Genomic DNA, 21751 nt, shown 5'->3' on the forward strand with positions numbered 1-21751 from the left:
ATTGATTGATTGATTGATTGATTACACTGTAAAAATAATGATATGGCATGTTCTGAGCAAACGGAAGGAAAGCTGGATGTGTGGCAACGGTAGAGGTGTGCTTCAAATCTCTATGGATCACAATGACTGTATCTGGACGTTGTGGTTGTAGCCTGGCAACAACCGAGCCGGTGACATCACTTGGAGAGTAACCAAATAATATAGGTGGATTCTGTCAGTGGATAATATGGGCAGAAGCTTACAGCTAATGGTTCGGTGTCCAGTGCACAGAGACACTCCGTCACTTGACGTGTACGATTTTGTTTCTCATGTAAGACAGACACTATGTGCTCCAGGCATAAAATGTCTCTGTGCTGCTGCCAGAGGATTTCTTCCGCAAATCTCAGAGACAGGTGGGACAACTTAGGCAAAGCTGCGATGGAAAATTCACCACAGTAGTAACAATGGAGTATTTTGAAATGCAATTTCACAAGTCTGACTCAAACTTCTCTGCTGAAACTGATGCACACAAATTTGCATTATAAAGCAATTCAGTCTGCTAACTTTTACTGCCTTATCTTCTATTCAAGCAATGCTACTTAAGGACGGGGAAATGAAATCCTGTCTTTGAAATGTGACAGAAATAAACTATTCTCTTGTTGAATTGGGCTAAACAAAGCTTCAGTCTTGCCGCCACCACTACGCTTCATTTCAGGCCGGGGCTCTTTTGGTGATGTGCAGTGTAGGTTTGTGCCAAACGTAGTTTGATCGCACTATATTCCATTTTCACACATGCTTACAGAGACTTTGCTATGACTGGCTGTTTTTATTATTAGTCTTCTGTCCAGTCACATGCAGTGCACACAGCCAGCACTTTAAACATTAATGTAGGCCTCTTAGCAACACCAGCGACCAGTTTTCTTCTCGTCTTCCCACAAATTTTAAAGGGGCGTGTTAAATGGATGGTGCTTAGAGATGTAAATAAGAAAATGTCAGTAAAAGTCAATTATCGCCACTGACCTTTAAACGAGACTCTAGTGTAAATGATGGTGGATGTGTATTCAATCTTATTTAGCATGTGCAGTTACAAAGTCAGCATTCTGTCGTCTGAAGAACATTTCCAGGATTAAAGTCTAATGTCCCAGCAAGATCTAGAGAAAGTTGTCTGCGTGTTTATCTTGAGTTAAATTGATTACTGCAACAGTGTCCTCACAGGTCCGCCAAAAATAAATAAAAAAAAATCAATTACACAACATCAGCAGCAGATCCAGAATGCTGCTGCTCTTGTTCTCACTAAAACCAGGAAGATAGAGAACCTCACGCTAGTTCTAAAGTCCTTCCACAGGCTCCATGTAGCTCAGAGAATAGACTTCAAAATAGTCATGTTAGTTTATAAATCACGTCACAGCTTAGCAGAAAAATACATTAAATATCTGTTGTTGTTGTATCAACCTTCCGAACCTCTCAGGTCTTCTGGTTCTGGTCTGCTCTGCATCCCCACAACCAGAACCAAGCATGGAGAAGCAGCATTCAGCTTCTATGCACCACAAATCTGGAACAAGCTTCCAGAAAACTGCGAAACAGCCAAAACACTGAGTTCCTTTATATCTAGGCTAAAAAGTCACCTTTCTAGAGCTGCTTTTGAACCATAATAAAGTTGACCAACATATTTGACTTGCATTAATAATATTCATGACAGCACTCGACTAAAATTAAAATGTAACATTTTTAAATGCTTTAGTTAACATGAATGAGCATATATTTTACATCCTCTGTAATTCTGAACCTCAGAGGACTTAAAATTTCTCTGAAAATACAAATGGTTGTATACTGGATACAACCACTTGTATCCAGTATAGATAAGCTCTTCATATATATGTGCAAAAAATAAAAAAAATGTAATGAGACAAGCTCCTCTCCACCACCACATACTGTGACATTACCAGAAGCCATCACCACTGCACCACTTGCTCATGGAGCCATTTATACAGTATACTAGCTACTAATGATGGAAATGTTTGCCCTTGAAATCTCAGTTAATAAGCAGCTATGCCATGACATCCATGATTAGATCATCCAGCGCTGTCACATCTCATCCTGAGGAGGATGCCACCAGACAAAAACCCTGAGCGGAAGCAAAGCGAGGATCCTGCTCGCTGAGCCTTTTTCTTTTCACACATGTACAGACTTGCACACAAACCCACGACTCCTCTTTCCACTTCGGCGGCTAAGCAAAAGAAAGGCCTAGGTTGATCTTAGGTAACGGCTCCTTTTGCCAGAATCAGAAAGCTCCACTAAGACCCAATGAAAGCTGACATTGATACGGCATAAAGCTCCCTCGCACAGATAGGACACATGAGACAGACACCTTTATAGATGAAGCAGCCGCAGGCAAGGAAAAGACTGACTTTGCAATGCAGCATTAGGCAAGATTTCCGCTGCATACTGTAACAAATTAGTGAGAATCCGCTCCCCATGAGAGATGCCAGAAGACACAGCTTGAATTGAAATAAACGACTGTACCAGTGTTTACCACAGCATCCCCCATTCTGCAGTCTGCTGGTCATCTAAGTGTGACTGGCGCGCCTTAGTGCAGCGTGATGGATGGACAGCCAGACAGCTGCTAAGAATCTTTCGCTTCGCAACCCGCCTGCCACTCACTGATCAACTGAATCCACGTAAATCTGCCCTATGCCCTGTTCTCACATGATAAGAGAGGGGAGAAAAAAAAAATTAAAAGCTCACAGGACTCTACCTCCAGCGTACCGGTGCAATTTTACAAGACTGCCCAGGTTTCCAACACATTCATTGTGAACTCCTTCACGCCTCCCCATGTGAGAGCCGTGTGGATATTGCCTTGAGAAGATGAATTCCCCTGCTGGTGACAGTAATGCTGGTATGAAAGAGAAAGATCCATTGAGCGATTTGCAACTAAGATTGTGTAAAACCTCTGTGGCCCTACCAGGAGTTTCTGACAACAAATCTGATGCAAGTTCAATCAAAAGATTTCAGCGAACCAAAATGTAGTCTATTTTTTTTTTCTTAATTCAGAGCCACGGGTTGCTGAGGTGATGCAGATAATACATAATCACGCTCTGTCAGCCAAGGTGAATGTTTAACCTTCCCCATGTCATCATTGTTTTCATCTTTCAAGAAGAAAGAGGCTTATGCGCACGTTTCTTTAAAGCTGGCCTTTGAATAATGCAGTAAGTCTTTCCAGTTGTCGGCGTTATACCCAAAATATGTCGTTTGCAAAACTAAAAGCTTCAGATTGTTGTATACCATAAACAATACAGAAATCTGAAAAGCATTCTTGTGAATGTGTGGCTCCTTACAGTTAATTATACTCTGTAATTTGGAACTCTTGACTGCAGTTTAGCTTTTTATGATCAGATGAACACGCACAATCTCATCATGATTAGAGATGCACCAACAGCAGCATTTTATACTTATAACGCCTTGACCTATCAATTAAGATTTTGGCAGATTCCAATTTCTCACTGAGAACAAACAGACAGCATAAAATCCACATTTCTTTTAATTCACAAGCTTTCATATTCACCTGGTTGAGACTCAACCCTCACCACTATCTCTTGAGTAGCGTTTTAAAATATTTCAATGCAAAACCCAATCGGTGTTTCATCAGTTCTTAGTGCTGCTCTTAACGCAAATAGGCCCGAAGTCAAAATGCCCACATAAACAATCAGGAAGCCAGTACCGTCCCCTTCATGGTTGTCCAAGACTGTCCAGAGATCCAAGTGTGAAGGCAAAAAATTTAGATAACAGTTTAATTTGAAAAAAAAAAAAAAGGAAGATCCTGGTGTACTTTTTACCAATTTTGTCAGGATGCTATAGCCAGAAGCATCATACCTGCATTAACATATTTCTTCACAATATGCCTGGTTTCTGCACCTTAACTAGCAGCTCCACCCATTTTGTGGAAGAGGAAAACAATATTTATTGCATAAGTTTATCAGCAGCATCTGACAATGTATGTGAGGGGCCTTTACAATGCACAGCAGAGGTTGCCATTTTGTACATAAGTCTTGGTGAGGTACACTTTGGATTTCAAACCAAAGTGAAATCCAAGTGAATACCACAAACAATACAGGCTGCAGTATTGTGACCACAAGCTGTGGTCACAATAGAGTTTTAATCTTTAATAACAACTGCTACGACAATACCAACCAACAACTACAACAACATGGTTGTTTTGTGCAAGAGCTTTTACACTTCATCAAATATCATTGGGGATGCAAACTACTTTCAATGCAGCCCAGGAGACATCTCCAAATCCCTCCAAATACCATCTACCTTCTCGCTTACTTTCCATGCTGTGGTGCGTTAATCAAAAAAGACATTACATCGGTACGAAAGGAGAAATATATTTGTACTTTTCAGCTTTACATTATCTCAGAGAATGTTTGAGAATGCTTAAAACAGGGGTGTCCAAAGTCAGCCTGAAAAGGTCAGTATCCTGCAGGTTTTCTCCCTGGTTCAGCACACCTGATTCAAATGATGGCTCGTTAGCAGGCCTCTGCAGAACACTGACATGCTGAGGAGGAAGTAACTACCACCAGGAAGAGAACTAAAACATGCAGGATACGGGCCCTTCAGGACTGACTTTGGACACACCTGACTAGAAACACAGGGAGGAGTTAGTCTGGTCTGAGCTGTAGGGAGCAAAAAGAAAAAAAAAAGAAGAAAAATGACCTGCCCTAAAACCGCTAATTGTTTTCTTTTTCTTTTTTTTCTTTTCTGCAGTTAATCATGACTTAAAACACAAAAGTGCACAGGACAAGCACATTTTCGCTAGGCCTCAAATCATAACTAATTACATTTGAAAAGATTAACTATTTAAGTCATAGATACAAAGGAAATCCAGAGCTGAGAAATACAATCAGTAACAAACTCCATAGCATGTTTTTCTCATTAGCACCTTCTTACATCTCATACTTTCTGTAACTCATTTTAAATTGCATATTTAACAGTTAGCAATCAAGTCAGTCAAGCTGAAGATCATCTGCTTCTGGTAGCCAACTGAACACTTCATCCTTAATTTTGATATCAGGAAAATCAAGACCATTTCTCTCGACCAAAAAAAATACTAATTCAAAGCAATACTATAACTGCGTTAGTTTTTATTCTTGCAGACTCAAATCCTTTTCCTTCCAGCAGCAGATTTGGTCCTTGTAGGATTGCTGTTTTTTTGAGCACTCTTAACGGCACAACGTATGTCTTGACAAAGTGATGTTGTGTTTTATTTCACTAAGGGCACCGATTATGCTGCCTAGGCACCTTTCGCTTAACAGTGCAGCTTCAGCCTCCTTTTACTCATTCTGTCACGAAGATGGATGGGCTTAAAAATTCCTACATCTGCAATGTAATGCAACACTTTTTGAATGTCCAAAAGATACCTGAATGGCGCTGCAAGATGAAGCCACTTTGTTTAACCAGAGGGCTGTATGTCTTCAGTTCAACAGTGAATAAATATCCCCTTCAATCAGCACTCTCAGAAACCCATTACTCTATGATATTTTAGTAAGATTATAGCAGATCACAAAGTTAAAAAGGGTGATAATGAGCAATTATATTACTTTGTTTTTTTGTTTTTTTTTAAACTTTACTGGCCTACAATAGCCTCTTAATCAAGACTGGAGCTGATTGGAGTCTGTGGTGTCAACCTCAGGAGTCCATCAGTTACAAAATTTAGCTGCTCGATGGGGTAGGAAGAAATGTATTTGTTAAGTTAAGCAAAATAGAATAGAGTAAACTTTCCAGAATGAAGGGAAATAAAACTTTAGGTTCCACATGCAACATGTTTCTCATGTTATCCCTATGTAAATTATGTGGTTTATTTAAAAAAAAACAAAAAAACAACTTCAACCTAACAGCATCTGTGTTATTAAAAAATTATGACAGAAAAAAAAAACACGTAACACATATAAATGTCTCTCCATTCTGAGTGCAAGATGTCGGGGAAAAATCTGACCGGGTACATTTTTGTCATGCACATACTTAATGAACAACAGCTGAGCTTTTCAAGAGACATTTTTGTCACCGTGTCTCCTAAGTATGACAGACTCCGCTGACAACCTTTGATGAATCCTAAGTAGCATTGTGCTTACGGAAAATTACAGACCGCCTTTCGTTCCTTTCCACCTACTGTACCACCTGTGGTGAAAATCACAGGCAATTTTACCGTCAATTATTTCACAGATATATGGCAGGACCAATCAGGCTTTTAAAATCAGTAGCTGCTGCATATGCAAATAAGTTATTATTTTTCTTCATGTTTCAAAAGGCCCCTGTTTGGGCCTCAACAGCATGGTTCACTGCTTTTGTCAGGCATTCTGGAGGGTACAGAGTGTAAAAAAATGATTCAATTAAAAGCATTGTGGTGTTAAAGCCTGACTTTTGAGCTTAACTAAGGTGTATCAGATAAACACTTGCATAGGATTGAATTGATCTCAACTGATTCCCAGCTGACATTTTACAGTTTGCGATAAGGAGCTGGTGCAAGGCAGAGGTATGATCAGAGGTCACACAAGATATTGTGTTGATGGAATAAATAAAGGTTTTAACTGAAAACAAAATGCTACTCGGTTCCAAAAGAACTAAAAAATAAAAAATCTGAAAATATTCTGCTTCGGGTTAAACATTGGAAGCAGATGCTAACTTTAGCATCATTAGCAGCTAAGCTTCGAATGACCAGTTGCTGATGAATCTGAGGCTGACTGAGTGTTTGATCAATAAATCAATCAACCCATTTGAAATTTATAGAGCACGCTTCATACTAAAAGCAACTCAAAGTGCTGCGTGGAATTAAAGATCAACTAAAGATTAAAATCTAAAAAGACTGTGAAAGACAGACATGGATAATTGCACACTAAACAGATTCTCTTCAGAAACCCAAACAAAAATAAGAAGAAAATGGTCATGTTAAAAATATTTATGCTCTTACATGAGTTATAGATAAAGAATGTTGGATGATGTTTGATTTGTGGGTAGTAGATCTTTTTAACTGACTTCACGCGATGCTTGGCTTCACGTACTCGGCTAATAATCACAGTGACAAGTCACTTTCATTCCCATTTTGTGGGCAAGCAAAAATATTTGGGATCCATTTTTGAAAACAGTCTTACATTTAGAAAATCTTTATCGTGTTTGTGAAAACAGAACATATTTTTGTTCAGCACCGGGACCACCTTACAGTTAGAAAGGAATAAAAATTGCAATAAGCAAAGCATGGACTGAAATATTAAATATACTCTTTTCTACACATTAAATAATTTCTGAAATTTTTACTGTATTTATAAAAAAAACAAAACAAAACAAAAACAATTACTTAAATCTCATCTTGTCAAGTTCTTGTGAGTAGTGTAATGTCATGCACTGTGAGCTGAATGTATTATTATATCCCAAATGGAGCATTGATGGAGAAAACTAAATGCAAAGCATTTGTCTATTCTGAGTGGGAAATGTGCAAAAATGAATAAATAAATAAACTAAAAATGCCTGATGCTGACTTTTAAGCAATAATTACCTTCCAAGTCAGGTGAGTGGGTTGTAAGATATTGCACCTGATGATTGCGAAGTATAGGAGAGCAATATGAAATTTCAAAGCTTTCAAAGGACATGTTATGCATCAGTAATTTCCACACATTTAACATGCATAAAGGACAAATTTCAAATGAAAATAGAGAGGGGGGGGGGACACTGACAGGATGATAGACAACTCACAGTAAGAAAACCACAACTAGCTCACTGTTAAGTTAGCATCTGTTTCACATTTGCATGTTTCAGTGTGTTTAATTAGTGTGGACTGCATTTGGTCAGCTTTAGTTCAAAATCAAAAACAACTAGGCTTTTCAGACCTGAACTGGATATTTCAACTTTGAAGAGAGATTCTTTAAAATAGACATGAAACCTTTAGTCTATTTATAAAAACACAGAAGGAAGCATTTCAGGTAGTTTTTGATACAATAGGAGCACCCTAGATTCGATAGGTGCAAAAGAATACGCAAGCCAAATTTGGGCTGGACTATTCAACACAAATGTTTATGAAAAAAAAAATGGATTCTTTGTTTCAACAAAAATACTCATCATCTCATGTTTTCTCAAGTCCAATTTCATGCATCTTCTTTACATGTTTTGTCTCATAAGTTAGACTTTTTTGTTATATGTCTAGTGCAAGGTAAGGCAAAGTGCACATTTTATTCTGCCTGGGAAAAGTTTTTTTTATTTATTTTTTTTAAATCCTGCCCTGTTTTAACTACTACTACTACTAAAAAAAATCTGTTTACTAGTTCTCAGCAGCATCTGACACGCTTCCAGTCAGTTGAGTGGGCTGCAACATATATAGCATTTGAGGCGTAGGAGAGGGAAAAAACAAACAAACAAAAAAAAAACATTCAAAGTTCTGAAAGGACTTGTTTTGTATCTGTAATTACCACATGCACCTAACATGCATAATGAACGGTTTAAAATGATATAGTTACAATTACAGTGAAATACTTTGTGGCATAACGCTCCAGTTTTCCCAGAAAAGAGGGCAGGGGGTCCGTCCCCTGTGATTTTCGGCTGTGCATAACAATGTTTTAAATCTTTGTTTCTACCCTTTGAAACAAGTGGCACAATGACCCAGATTGTAATTTAACCAACACTATGCTGCTGGTGTCACAACTCTAACTATACAGCCCTCTGGCTATATGACTTGTACTGGGTAAAAGATTTCTTTTTATTTCTACTATTTGTTCCATTCTGTGGAGCAAAGTTCATTAGAAAATAGCGCACAAATGATGAAATAACTCGAGCTCCCCGAAGGTGTAGTGAGACAAAGATCTCAACAGTGACCTTTGTTTTTTTTGTCTTCATCATCCAGGGACATAATCCCTGTTTGGCTCTGCAGCTGGCATGCAACTGAGTCACGCGTCAGCCCTGATTAGAAGCAACAGTGGTCCGCGGGCCCCGTTCCTCTGCCAGAGCCAGGAGTGGAAAAGGCCAGGGCCACCACTTTCAGTCTGTGGGTATGACCTTGATGGGGTATGATAAAGAGGAAGCGACACGATTTGCAATGCCACACAATATCTGTAACCTTCCGCTTCCCCAGAATGCACGCTGAAGCCACTGAGCTGTGACACACATGTATGAAAAACGCACAAACATCCACGCACACCACGTCAACTTTGCCCTCTTGTTATTTCAAGCAGTCTCCTTGGTCAAGTCACCCATCTCTCGCTGCGTTCTGGCTGGTGCTTTATGTTATTTCTTGATTCTGCATTTCTGTTTCATTCCAATAGACAAGAAATACCTTCAGGAGAAAAACGGCTCAACCAAATAAAAGTGAAGTTATGTGATCTGCCACATTCTAATAGCTTTGGAAAAAAAATATTACAAAATTATTTTAAAAAATAATTCCAATGACTTGGTATTAGATAAGTTACTGTGATGGCAGCAGCGACACAATTTCCCTCTTTCTTAAACTCCCAACCCTTCCCAAACTCTCACATTTTATTGGAGGCAGTAATGAAAGCAGATGCCTTGTGAGTCAGAACGTAGCCACACGAGTGTGGAAAGTGTGGCCCTGAAAGCTCCTCCCCCTCCAAAATATAGCAACTGAGTAAAGGGAGAAATCCTGGCTATAACACATTGAGTAAAAGTGAAGCTGAAATTTGATTTAAAAATCAGAATTGTAGTACTAAGCTATAAGATTGGTAAATCCATTAAGAATCTGAATGCAACTAAAGCTTAGTTCACCAAAGTCTGTAACTATGATCTTAGCAATTCCTCATTTTGAATGAGTATAACCCATGATTTCCTTTTTTTTCCCCATGCAGTTTTTGTTTAGGAAACCAAACAACATATTTTCGACCAGCACTATTCAAGTATGTCCGCTCCAGCTTTTGGGATTTAAAAGTGTGGAGGGGAAAAAAATGTGCTGTCTTAAGATGAGGTGGTGGCAGATTGCATGGTAAAGTGGCTACACATGTGGGTCACATATTGGAGGTCGCTCACCCTTTTCTTTCTTTGCAAAATCATTTATTTTGGTCATTCTATTCAATGAAACCTGAGGTCCTTGCACTACTAAAACGCCATGATATTTCTCATCAAAGCGAGACGAAGTCTGTCTCCAAAAGCGCAATCTAGTAGTTGCTGTTAGGATGTGACCTTATCTAGTGAGATATGTGTGAGCTATTATTATGAATATGATATGAAGGTCAGTACTTTAAGCTTGAGCCCAGTACTAGTAGGCCTGGGCAGGCAGGACAATCTAATGGTACGGTACTGTTGACCAAAAATGTGTAAAACGATTTTATAGTTATGTAAAACAGAAAACCAGCAATTATTCATGTTACTGCTGAAATAGCAAAACATATTGGTTGCAATATTATAATATTTATCGTTGTTTTGAAGCTTAGGCACAATGATACTCTATACTTTTCGCAACTGGAAAAAGTATGCAGCATCTGCAAATATTTCCAGGAGATCAGCTTTGCCTTATGTGTCTGAAAAGCATCAGGGTGTCAGCTGACCATCAATGCGCAGCAACAGGTGGGGCAGCACTGAAAAATGCATTAACTGTTTAAAACTTTGCTGAACCTTGACAAACCTCTTGTGTTTATGGTGGGATAGATTTTATTTATTTTGTTATTATTATTTTTTTTGTAAGCTAGGATGTAGTTCTTGAGTTTACTTGTTGCCAGAGTCGACTAAAAAAGAATTCTGTTTGGGACAAAAGCTTTCTGGCTGTGGATCAGGTAGCATTTGGATGCACAGTATAGAAACATTAAAAGACTTATAGACAAGACACAAATGATTTGCAAGCACTGTGAGACTACAGTGTGTGCAAAGCCATCAGCCACTAATGACGCAATGTTTCCCATCTGCTTCGGAGCTTCCTATGGGTGTTAAATTAAAGGTCCATTACACAGTTTGTATAGGATTAAATTGATCTTAACTGTTTCTGATTTGATTTGGAGTCAACAATTTAGGGATGTAACCAGATGTTGTGTTATATTGACTCGGTGGAAAATAAAAACTCTACATTGTGCTGACCGACAACTCTATTTTCCAAAGACACTGAAGGAGAGTCCAACAGAGAAATACAGTTTACATTTACACAATGTTAGTATACAGCGACTGGATAACTATTAGCTGCTAAATATCCTAAAGTTAGCATCTGCTTTAGGGCTGATCTTTGATTTAATCATCTCTAGTTGAAAAGCCAAAATACTTGAACTGAAAAAACTAAAAGTGGGTAATTCTTCACTGGAGAGATTTAAGTTTGACATTAATTAAATATTTGCTCTATTTGTGAAAACACAAAAAGGAGCATTTTCAATGTCCAACCTAGATTAGAGATTCTTCAAATACTATGAGATTACTCTATTTGTATAAATAATATATAAAGTAAGGATTTTTTTTTTTTACCAGAAATACTATTGCTTAATAATATCTTTAAAAAAAAGCTTGTTGTGTTCTTGTGAACCCAACTTCGTTTATTGCCTAATGTCTTGAGCTGGATGTTTTGTTCCGACCTGACGAAGACAAGTAACAGTATGCATCAGATCACAGGTGGAGCTGAATTTGCAAAGCAAATTGGTTTGCAGGAGGTGCAAGGAGGGCAGCCACACTCCTTTTGAGAAGAGCGGCAGCAGCCCCCTTGGGCACCTCCCCTCAGTTTCTGGATAAATTAATCTAATTATTAAGGGGGAAACATCAAGCTGTGATCAGAGTCACTACTGTTGTATGAAAAAAAAAAAAATATTCACAAAATAAAAACAAACACCAGTGAGGAGGAAAGTAACATCCAAATAGTGCACCATGACAATTTGTGCCTTCCCATAAACAATAGGTGGTGATTAAATAAGCTGTTTCCCTCTGCTCAGTCACAATAATCTAGTTATGATGTGCGGGGTTGTAAATTAGAACCGAGAATTAAATAAAGCAAATGTATTTCGAAGAAGATAGAGAACAAGCTGTAATTTGAACCACAACAACCTCCTAAAATGCAAACCACACAATTTGATTTTCGCAACCATAAACGCTGGAAGGAATAGCAACTTTTCCCAAATGTTATCATATTTAGAGCTGAACTGGATGCAACTGTTCCACCCTGTTCCCTCTCTCATTCCTTCTGTTTTTTTTTTCTTTTTTTTTTTTAATTTAAACTAGCTAGTCCTCTGGCACATAACACAAAATCCCCCTCGATAATAAATGGGCTACCTCCAGCATTTTACAGACAAGGGCCCTGCCTGCTGCATGACTCAAAGACCACCTCAACTTCACTTTTTTTCTTTTTTTTTTCTCCCCCCTCCTTCCCATAAAATATTTAGCATCTTCACCAGTCAGCCAGGTACGTGGGATCTGTTGAAATCATGCCAGTTTTCTGTATGCATTCAAAGGAAAAGCCCCCACAGTATGTGGTGCATGTACAGCCCCAACCACGGGGCATGTCTTCCGGCACGCAATTAGGCGACCTCATCCGCAAAACCGTGCTGGGATTTTGAAGCCATACCTCTGTCCTCTTCCACCCAGCTGAGCTGACTGGAAATATATGCAAAAATCTGAAAGAAATCAGATCACCTTTACCTGCATAGAGACTGAGATCTCCAAAAGACACCCCGAAGAAGAAGTAAATGAGAAGCCCCCGAATTGAAACAGAAAACAAATCACTGACATAGGAGGAAGAAAGAAAGAGAGAAGAAGAAGAAAAAAAAAAGAAGAAGCACAGCCTCACAGCTATAAACACAAATACACGGCGTGTATAACGTGGCTTTCCGCTGCGGCATGTTTTAAAAAAAGCAATTACCTCCGTCCGTAAGGTCGTTTGTGTGTAGGAGGTGCGCGGTGTCATTTACCTGTGCATCATCCAGCGATCCGACACATGGATACAGAGGGGAGGGTTGGATTATTCCAGCAAGGTAACAGAAGAAGAAAAAAAAAAAAACACACACACACAAAAAAAAAAAAAACCCGGAAAGCACAATGGAGAGAGAGAGAGGGGGAGATGAAGAGAGAAGGAAACGGGGAGGAAAAGTCCGAAAATTTCAGCAGAGACGAATGCGGCAGATGAATCCGCGAACCCCGTTTTCAGAAAGAATCTCCCTTATCTTTAGATGTTGCTGTGTAGATGAAAGCAGACAGGCAGGGAAGCCCAGCAGAGCTGCTCTGTGCAGACAAAGATGCTTTCTCTCCTCCGCCGCACTGAGGGCAGCAGCAGCAGCAGCAGCAGCAGAGCCGTCATCCCCCTCTCCCCCGACACTTGATGGTAATAGTTTAGTAGGTAGCTTATAAGGGTTGAGGGCGCGGTCAGCTGCTGTTGACCAATCCTGAACCCCCATCAAAACTATAACATCAACGTTGCCATGGAGGATTAAACTGCGTATAAATATACCTCGCGGGATCGCAACCTCTGCTTTGTGAGCGGGTGTATTTTAATTTGCCATGATCAGGTATCATGATACAGGAGGCATCTCATGTTTCTCGTTTCCTCTCCCTCCATCAGCCCCCCACGTCCCCCTCTCATCCTGCTAAAGTGCCCTTGAGCAAGGTGCAAGCCGCTCACCACTTTTTACTCACTTATTGCGTATTTTGGTGGATAACTTTTTATTCATCCATTAAAAAGGCAAAAGCTAACATTTAACTGCTTCCAGTTAGATTACTATTAAAAAAACCCCTAAAACATCTGTATTTCAGTTGGTAACACACTAGACATTACTGATGATCACAAATGTCTCTTTTTAATTGCATGTACATGTTTAGTAAGCCTAATGTCACTTTATTCATTATGATTGGGATAATTTTCTTATCCAACTTTCAACTATCAAACAGCTGATTTGTGCTGAAGTTTAGGAATCAGAAGGTAGCAATAATTCATTTTACCATTCACTTTGCATAACGCAGGAGCTCCACAAGCAACAGACGCCTCAGCATGAGAGTTGGATCGCTTTTCTTGGATTCTGAAGCCTCACCTTAACTCCTGTATCTGTGATTCATGTCCTCAGGGCAAAAAGAAAAGAAAAAAAAAAGTCACCCACTGTTTTGTCCAACCATAAAAATCCTTTGTCCTCAAGAGATTTGACTTGTCCATGTAGGTAGATGCAAATTGCAGTTCATACTCAACAGATTTTAGTTAGTCTCTTTTTAAGATTTCATATGCTAAAATAGATGACATTTCTTTCCTAGTCAAATGGTAAAACTCAATCCCGGCAGTGATCCGGGTTTAAATTCTGTACATTTGCTAAATAAAATTTCAAGCATATTTTGCCTCTTTACAAGCGTTGGATTCTGTTTTGCGTGCACTGGGGGTCTGCACTCTCTAGATGAAATTTAAGCCATTTTCATACTCGGCTGATTTTTTATCTGGTTTCAATTGGCTTACCATGACATAAAAATGAAAACCTTTTTATTTCACATTAAACTCAATAGATCCCCATGCAGTTCCTACAACAGCAGCACTGCCTAATTGGGAATTTCACTCAGGAAAATCCTTACGACTCAAGGGAAATTTATTTGTTGCGAAATGATTTTATTTTCAACAGATCAGCATCAATTACATTCATTTCCTCTCAGTCACTCTAATTTACGCTACTCACTGACAAATGCATACAAAGTTCTTCAGTCGTCATTGGATCTTGCCTTTCACATTATATGCAGGGATGACATGAGGAATGTGAGGTTTAGAAAAATAAATATTTCTGACTTTAACTTCACCAGGGACCAGGCTCTTAGACTCAAAGAAAGCAGCAGAATTATAATGGATGCATTTCTAACCCAAGCAATTTCATCCACATTTTTGGATGATTACAAACTCTGACCTTCTCTCTCTCCACATGGTTTTGAGAACTGCACAGCAGATTCCAGGTCTACTCTGAGGTTTCCCTCTCAGTGGGACATTCTGGGAAAACCTCCTAGGGAGACGGCTAAGAGGTATACCGAATTGATGCCTAAACTACCTATACTGACACGATGCACCAGAGCAGCGTCTGTACTTCAAGCCGTCGATGTATATTAATAAACATGACCACTATTACTTTTGTAATATATAATCAATGTCTCAACCTTCCCTCAGATATCAGAGCTCTTTGTGTGTTGAAAGTAATGGATTGAAAATACCAACGGAAACACATTATTTGCAAAATGAGGAGATGAAACCCTGACGTTTCAAAGCGGGACATACTCAAATGTCCCGCTTTGACGTAGCAGGACAAACTGTGGAACATCTTACTCCACAGTACCTTCCACAGAATGCCTCCAGGTCCACACTTGTCAGCCCTCTGTGGACCTTACAACCCAACTCCTATGAACCTCTCAGCAAGTCAAAGGATAAAAATCTGCCCGTCCAGAATTGTTACATTCATGTGTTTTTCTTCGGCAGGCATTAAAAGTTCTACACAAATAAATTACATTTCAAACAGACAAGAAAGTTGGTATAAAAGTCCTCATACAAAGGACTTTTATAGTCCTTTGTTTTACAGTTTCGGGATTAACACAATCCCGAAACTGTAAAGCACAAATTATTAAAAGGTAATCAGAAATTAAAGCAACTTTACATTACACTGGTGTCATTACTGTGACAGAACTGTAACTATGAAGGTAAAGAAACAGTCAGAATCACATGCATGGGCATTTATATAGGGTAAAATTAGATAGAAGTGTTTTTTGAAATATGCCTAACAGTCAAGCAAAATAAACAAACAAAAAAAAGAAAAAAAGAAAAATCACATATAGATTAACTGAGGAAATAATCACGTAGTGAAAAATTACCAGCATAGAATCTAGTGAACATTGAAATGCAGTGGTAAATGATAAAATCTTAAAGACTAACGATACAGTAAGCATAACATTTGATGAATAAAGTAGAAATTCAATTACTGAAGTCTTAACAGAAGTACAATAGCAGTGCATAAATATAGACTTTAATAGTTGTTAAAATCCATAGACACCAAGTTAGAAATTATGAATTTCTAGCTTATGAAAACATGAATTGGTAATAAATCATTCTTTTCAGCTAAAAGCCAAGCTGAATCCTGTTTTATAACAATTTCATAATCCAACTTATTGGTCTGGGGGCGTAAACAAAAAAATGTTTTGGGCCATTCTCTGCATTTCTGTCTAGATGAAACATTCTGAAAACAGTGACAACCAATTAAAAATACATTTAAAAATTAAATAAAACCTTTCCCTTGTGGACAGGGTGTTAGCTTGCTTTTAAAAATATGCACATTTTTAATGAAAATTAAATTTACTGTATACACTATTAGGTACAAAAAAAAATTCTTGCCACACAGGCATTCATTGAATTTATTTATTTTTTCCCTTGAACCTTCAATTTATGACACTTTAGCACATTTGTTATACATAGACAATCCACATCAGCAGTATTTATAAACACAGATCACAAAACTGTGTGCCTAAATCATAAATTAAAGAGACTTAAATAGCAGTTTTGGATTCACAAGTAATACATCTTTGCTTTATCAGAGTGAAGACAGCAAAGTGATGGGGAGGTGCTCGCTTTAAAACAAGAGTAGAAGGGAGAAAAGAGAAGGGAAAGAAAGACAAAGTTACTCGAGCTGACAGCAGCTCTCAACAATGGTTAGTCCATCAAAATAACTTGTTTCAGTGACAGCTTGGTGTCGTTTTCAGAGGTTAACCCCGAGATGCTCTGCCGGCAAACCCAAAATGTTAAGCAAGCACTTCAAAAACTTGCTTTTTTTTTTTTTTAAAGAGCTATTTTTTTTTTTTTTTTTTTTTTTTTTTCAAATTGAGACGTTTAAATTGTCTGTTTTAATTTGTAGAGTCCTTTGTGGTTAAATTGTACTCTATGAAGGTGCAAGCTGTCCTTTCTAGCACTTCATTTTCATCTCAGCTGTGTGAAAATGTTGATGCTTTTCCATTTTGGGCCTACACTCAAAAGGTTACAGCTATCAGGGAACCAGATGGAACGCTAAAAGCATTTGTTTTTGCTATGAGAAATTTTAAGCACGTCGTTGTTTTGAAAAGTCAAATTTCATATTGTGTGCCTTGCACCAGCTCTGTCTGGGAGTGTAGACTATTTGACATATCAGTGACAGTTGACTCAGATGAGCAAACCTCTAAAAGCCTGTTCCAGAGAGCCGAGGTACGTCGAAGACTTTACTTCCGGATAAAAGTCAAAGCAATCTTGAATCTGAGGGCGATATATAAATAATAAATGCTCAAAAATCTTATTTTTGCCTGCTAAACAATTCGGTCCAAGTGAGGAAGTGAGCAGCACTTAATAGTAATGTCTGAGTAGGCGCCACAAAAAACTAAAATTTAGGTATGCAGCTTGGGCTAAGCATGCAGTTATTGTAATTGAAACCATTTGTTTGCTACACGCAGATTAAAAAAAATATACATAAATCCCGCTAATTGTAGATAAATTTCCTTTAACTAGTTGCAAACATATATGTCTGGGATCATTGTGGTTCTGGAAACCTCAGTAGGCGGGCTCATAGGGAACAGCAGCCGAATAAAAACCCTCACCTGGAACTATTCAGCTTGTTCATGTGGGCAGCTGCAAATGTCAAAGTTTTAGAAAAGAGTTGTTTTAAATGTATGCATTGGTCTCTCAGCAGCCAGGTGATTTCCTTTTATCGGGGTTGACAGTTTAGGCTGGATAGTTGAAGCCTGCATACAACTGAATGTTCCAATAGGACAATGATCCCAAAACACATCAAAAAAACTGTTTTGTCACCTTAAAAACAGATCAATTGGATAATTAAAAGCTCCAAATTATTTTTTTACAGTCACAACAATGGTGAATGTATGTAAACTTCTGACCAGGATGGTAACTGGTCAGACATGGTAATGCATTTGGACCCTGTAGAATAGCAACAAAGAGACAGTTTTGTGGATTATAAATTATAATATGCAAATCTGTTATTGTTTTCAAGCTTTTATGTTCTTGTATTAAAAGAGCCAAAAGTCATAACAATACTTTGACAGAAATATGGTACAGGAAAACCTCAGCAAAGTCCACCAATTGGTTCTGAATAAAAAGAACAGTCTCCACAACACATTTGCCTGTCAGTCACATAGTGGGAAATGTGCGGTGAATTTCAAACAAAGTCCACTTCAGAGGTGTGACTGTTTCAAAGGCCTGTTTGAACGCTCAAACTTCAGAGGTTAGACACCCCTGCATAGTTTCTGGCCTTGTTTAGCACAGAAACCAGAAGTGGTATCAATTTTCTGTCTTCTTATCCTTAGAATGCCAGTTTCAGTCCTCCTCAGGAACTCCTCAGGATTTTACAACTGGTGTTCAAAATCTTTCGGATGACGAAGGTTAACTACTTTCTCAAAATGTGTTCCAGTAAAGATCGACAAAGATGTTGAAGTCACTGATAAATATCACAAATAAATGATCGAAAATGCAATGTTTTGCCGCCAAACAACGGGCAAAGATTTAGTTGTAGCATTGAAGTTGAAATGTACTGTTTAATAGCAAATAGGATAATCAGTGCCATAATTTCAGGCCAAGATATTGCTTGCTGATGTAAGTTGTTCCCCGTGGCACCTCAATACCGACTGCGACGTCACAAACAGCTCAAGAGATAATGAAAAAAAGCAATTGGTGCTTAAGCAGCTTTACTGATCCCAAGCATCTACAGGTTTTACCAGAGTAGATCTGCTGCCAGCATCCAGCATAACAAATACTGTTGTAACCCACCCATGTCTACTTTTCCAAAACTATAGCACTATAATACCATCCAAATTCATTGGCAACTATATGAGAAAAAAAAAAGCTTTTTAAATGATCTTATTTTACTGCAGTAGCATAATTTCTGTACAATTTAGTAAAATACAACCTAAAGTGGATTTTTAAAGAAAAATCCACTTTAATTTTATATATAAATATATATAAAAACCAATTGTTGCATCTTAACAATTGAATGTAACTTTACTTTTTATTGTGTATTTTAAGGTACTTAGTAAGTAAATTTCAAAGTCCTTGAAATATACATAAATATGGAAAAGAGGTCCAGTTCTTTTAGCTACCCTTCAAAACAGGAAACACGAGAACATGCTATTCAGAGAAGCCAGATGTACATGACTCAGTTAGAAAATGGCTATAAAAAAAAGCAGCTACTTGCCCAGATTTGTCAAAAAAGTGCCTTGCAAAATTATTCATACTTTTACACTTTTTTCACATAATATATATATATATATTTTTTGTGACAGATGAACACAAAGTAGTGCATAATTGTAAAATGAGGTAGATATGAAGAATATGCCACACATTTGTTAATCAAGTGAAATCAAGTGTCTAATAAAAGAAAATAGTTGCTCTGGATTGGATTTACAGATGTGCAAAAAAAAAAATAAAAAAATAAAAATTATCATTTAACTTCCACTCCTCAATTATGCACTACTTAGTTTTGGTCTGTCACATAAAATCCCATTAAGATAGATTAAAGTTTGAGGTTGGAAGAGATTACATGTACAAATAATAATACTAATAAGAGCAAAAAATAAAATGTTCATTAAAATACCTTGAAATGTGTCAATCAATGCTGGTAGAACATCCTAGTTAATCTTAAAAGCCCGCACAGAGGAGGGAGGTATTAAAAGGCTCTAAAACCTCACTGTTTAGAAAAAAAACTGCTTTTTTTGTGCTGCGTGAAATCATGCTGCAAAAACAGATGAATCCAGCTTAATGCCTTTCACACATCTTTACCAGGAGTGTAAACAATTGTGGACGGTGCTGCGGTTGTTTTGGGATCTATACAGTTCTAGGCATTTTATTGGGCCTCATCACTCTATGTGCTTTATGCTGCTTACTGGCACAAAAGCAGATTTTATTACGATGCCGTTTAAAAGCAAAAATGTTGTGTAATTGTAACCAAAGCTGCCAAGTAGAATATCAACAATGTAGCAAGGAACAAACTCGACAGAATGGGTGCTTTGCTTTACCACACCATGTCACAGTTAGCTTTAATCACACAGCTGCTGTTCCAGTGTTGGAGTATTTTTTGAAACCAGCGCTTTTGTTTTGGAACATCTGTGTAATTTCTACCTCAAAAACACTTTACCAAACAGATATGTGTGTGCATATGTGTTTTAGTGCCCTGTCTGGGCCAATTATTGATTTTTGTTCCAATGTAAGACAGAGTGAAGCTCTGCGGCCTCGTTGAGGAAATAGGGGTGCTTATCTGCGGTGCAGAGAGCTACTTTTTGCAATAAAATATTGAAAGGCCCATATTAGGAGAAAGCCCTCAGGACTTAAGTATAGCACGCAAGTTATTGAGCATTCTTTCTGGGATTCAGCCGCAGAACAAGAACAAAGAACACTCAGACAACAGCTTACAAGGCTTTTGTGGCTTGTATAGTCAAGACTGAACTCTAAACAGATAGCTTACTGATATGAGAGGCGAGGTGCAAGAAAACAAGGAAGCGGAGATGCCAGAGGTGACTGCCTAATAACCTAAAAGCATCAAATAATAAATGTATAACAGGTCGATTGTTGATCTCATGACGGTTGTTGCATCAGTATTGCTTGTCAAAATATGAAATATCATGGAGAAAGTCAGAAAATCAATAATTACTTTCACTGACAGTATTTTGTCACTTCAGTCAGAAAATCCCAGGTGTGAATGATACAATTAGTGACTGCTGCGTTCAGCTTGGCAGCCACATTTTCAAGGTCTTTCATAAATCTTGCCTGTCATTCATTCCCAAATCACTCTCTATGACAAGTTACTTTTCCAGCGAGCACACTTTTCAAAGCAAAGAGGTACATGTATTTTTAATTCTGAAAATAATCCTAAATACAAAAAAATATAGGTAATCGTTATAAGAGGTGAAAGACATATTTTGACCATAAAGAGCATACATTCTAGTTTCATGTCAAATTAATTCAGAATAAGAGATAAATTTTGATTTTTGTAAAATTACAAAAATCAATCTTTCTTTTATGAAAAGAAAGATTGTAATATTGCTGTCAATGAGACTCTGATTGGAAAGTGGCACAGAAAAAGAAATGTAGGCAACTTGTAACCGTAGTTGCAGAATCGGATGTCTATTGTGAGAATGTTTTTGAAAGATTTTTCATCTACTTGGGTCTGGGATCTCATGATCCTTATTAAGTGACTATTGATGAAACAATAGTAACACAATATTAGATAATACTGTAGTCCACATGCTGGTTTCTTGTTGCATTTTGTTAATAAATCATCCTTAACTACACTCTCAGGTTTGTTGTTTTTACATTTTTTGTCCTCTACAATAATACATTATGACAAAAGTTGAGAATAATTCCTACCTGGAGAGAGAAATCCATCTTTTTGATGTTGGGAATCATGGCTCCAAACTCCAAGGATTTGACCCTCTTCTGCTTCACACTGAGTTGTTAACTGCTCCAGTTCATCCTGGAGGTAATGGTCTGAAGATGCTTAGAACACCACAAACACAATCAATGACAAAGAGCAGCTGTGAGGAATTCCAATTCACACTGGGAACAGTTCAACTTCGTGCAAAGTATGTAGACAATTGTCACTTTGGTCTCACAAGGCTGGATACTCCTTAAAACTTACCCCCCCGCCCCCACACTAGAGCAGAGCAGAACACCGGCAAAGGAAAGAACATCTGCAGCAGTGTCTCTATTAATTATCTAAAAAAAATAACAAACAAAACAAACAGATGAAACTGACAAAGCAAAAAATAAATAACTGTCCTATGAGTTTGTGGCTTCTAAAACCTTCTCTGGAAATCAAAGTTGATGTAAAGCTATATTCACACAGCAGCC

General features: G+C 38.0%; 1 protein-coding gene across 6 annotated transcripts in view; it reads right to left on the reverse strand.

Annotated features, from left to right (window-relative positions):
• Positions 1–21751, reverse strand: part of LOC103141213 (neurexin-2-like) — a 104845-nt gene that overhangs the window by 79026 nt on the left and 4068 nt on the right. For 2 of the 6 annotated variants that reach the window (XM_007556745.2, XM_016673955.1), the window contains exon 1: positions 12843–13283. The gene's annotated coding sequence lies outside the window, so the exon portion shown is untranslated. Of the gene's footprint in view, positions 1–12573; positions 12692–12793; positions 13288–21268; positions 21398–21751 lie in introns of those variants that run through there. The other 4 variants (XM_016673953.1, XM_016673949.1, XM_016673939.1 and 1 more) reach the window with 4 other exon arrangements.

The sequence above is a fragment of the Poecilia formosa genome, unplaced genomic scaffold (genome assembly GCF_000485575.1).
Source record: "Poecilia formosa unplaced genomic scaffold, Poecilia_formosa-5.1.2 Scaffold3, whole genome shotgun sequence".
NCBI lineage: Eukaryota > Metazoa > Chordata > Actinopteri > Cyprinodontiformes > Poeciliidae > Poecilia > Poecilia formosa.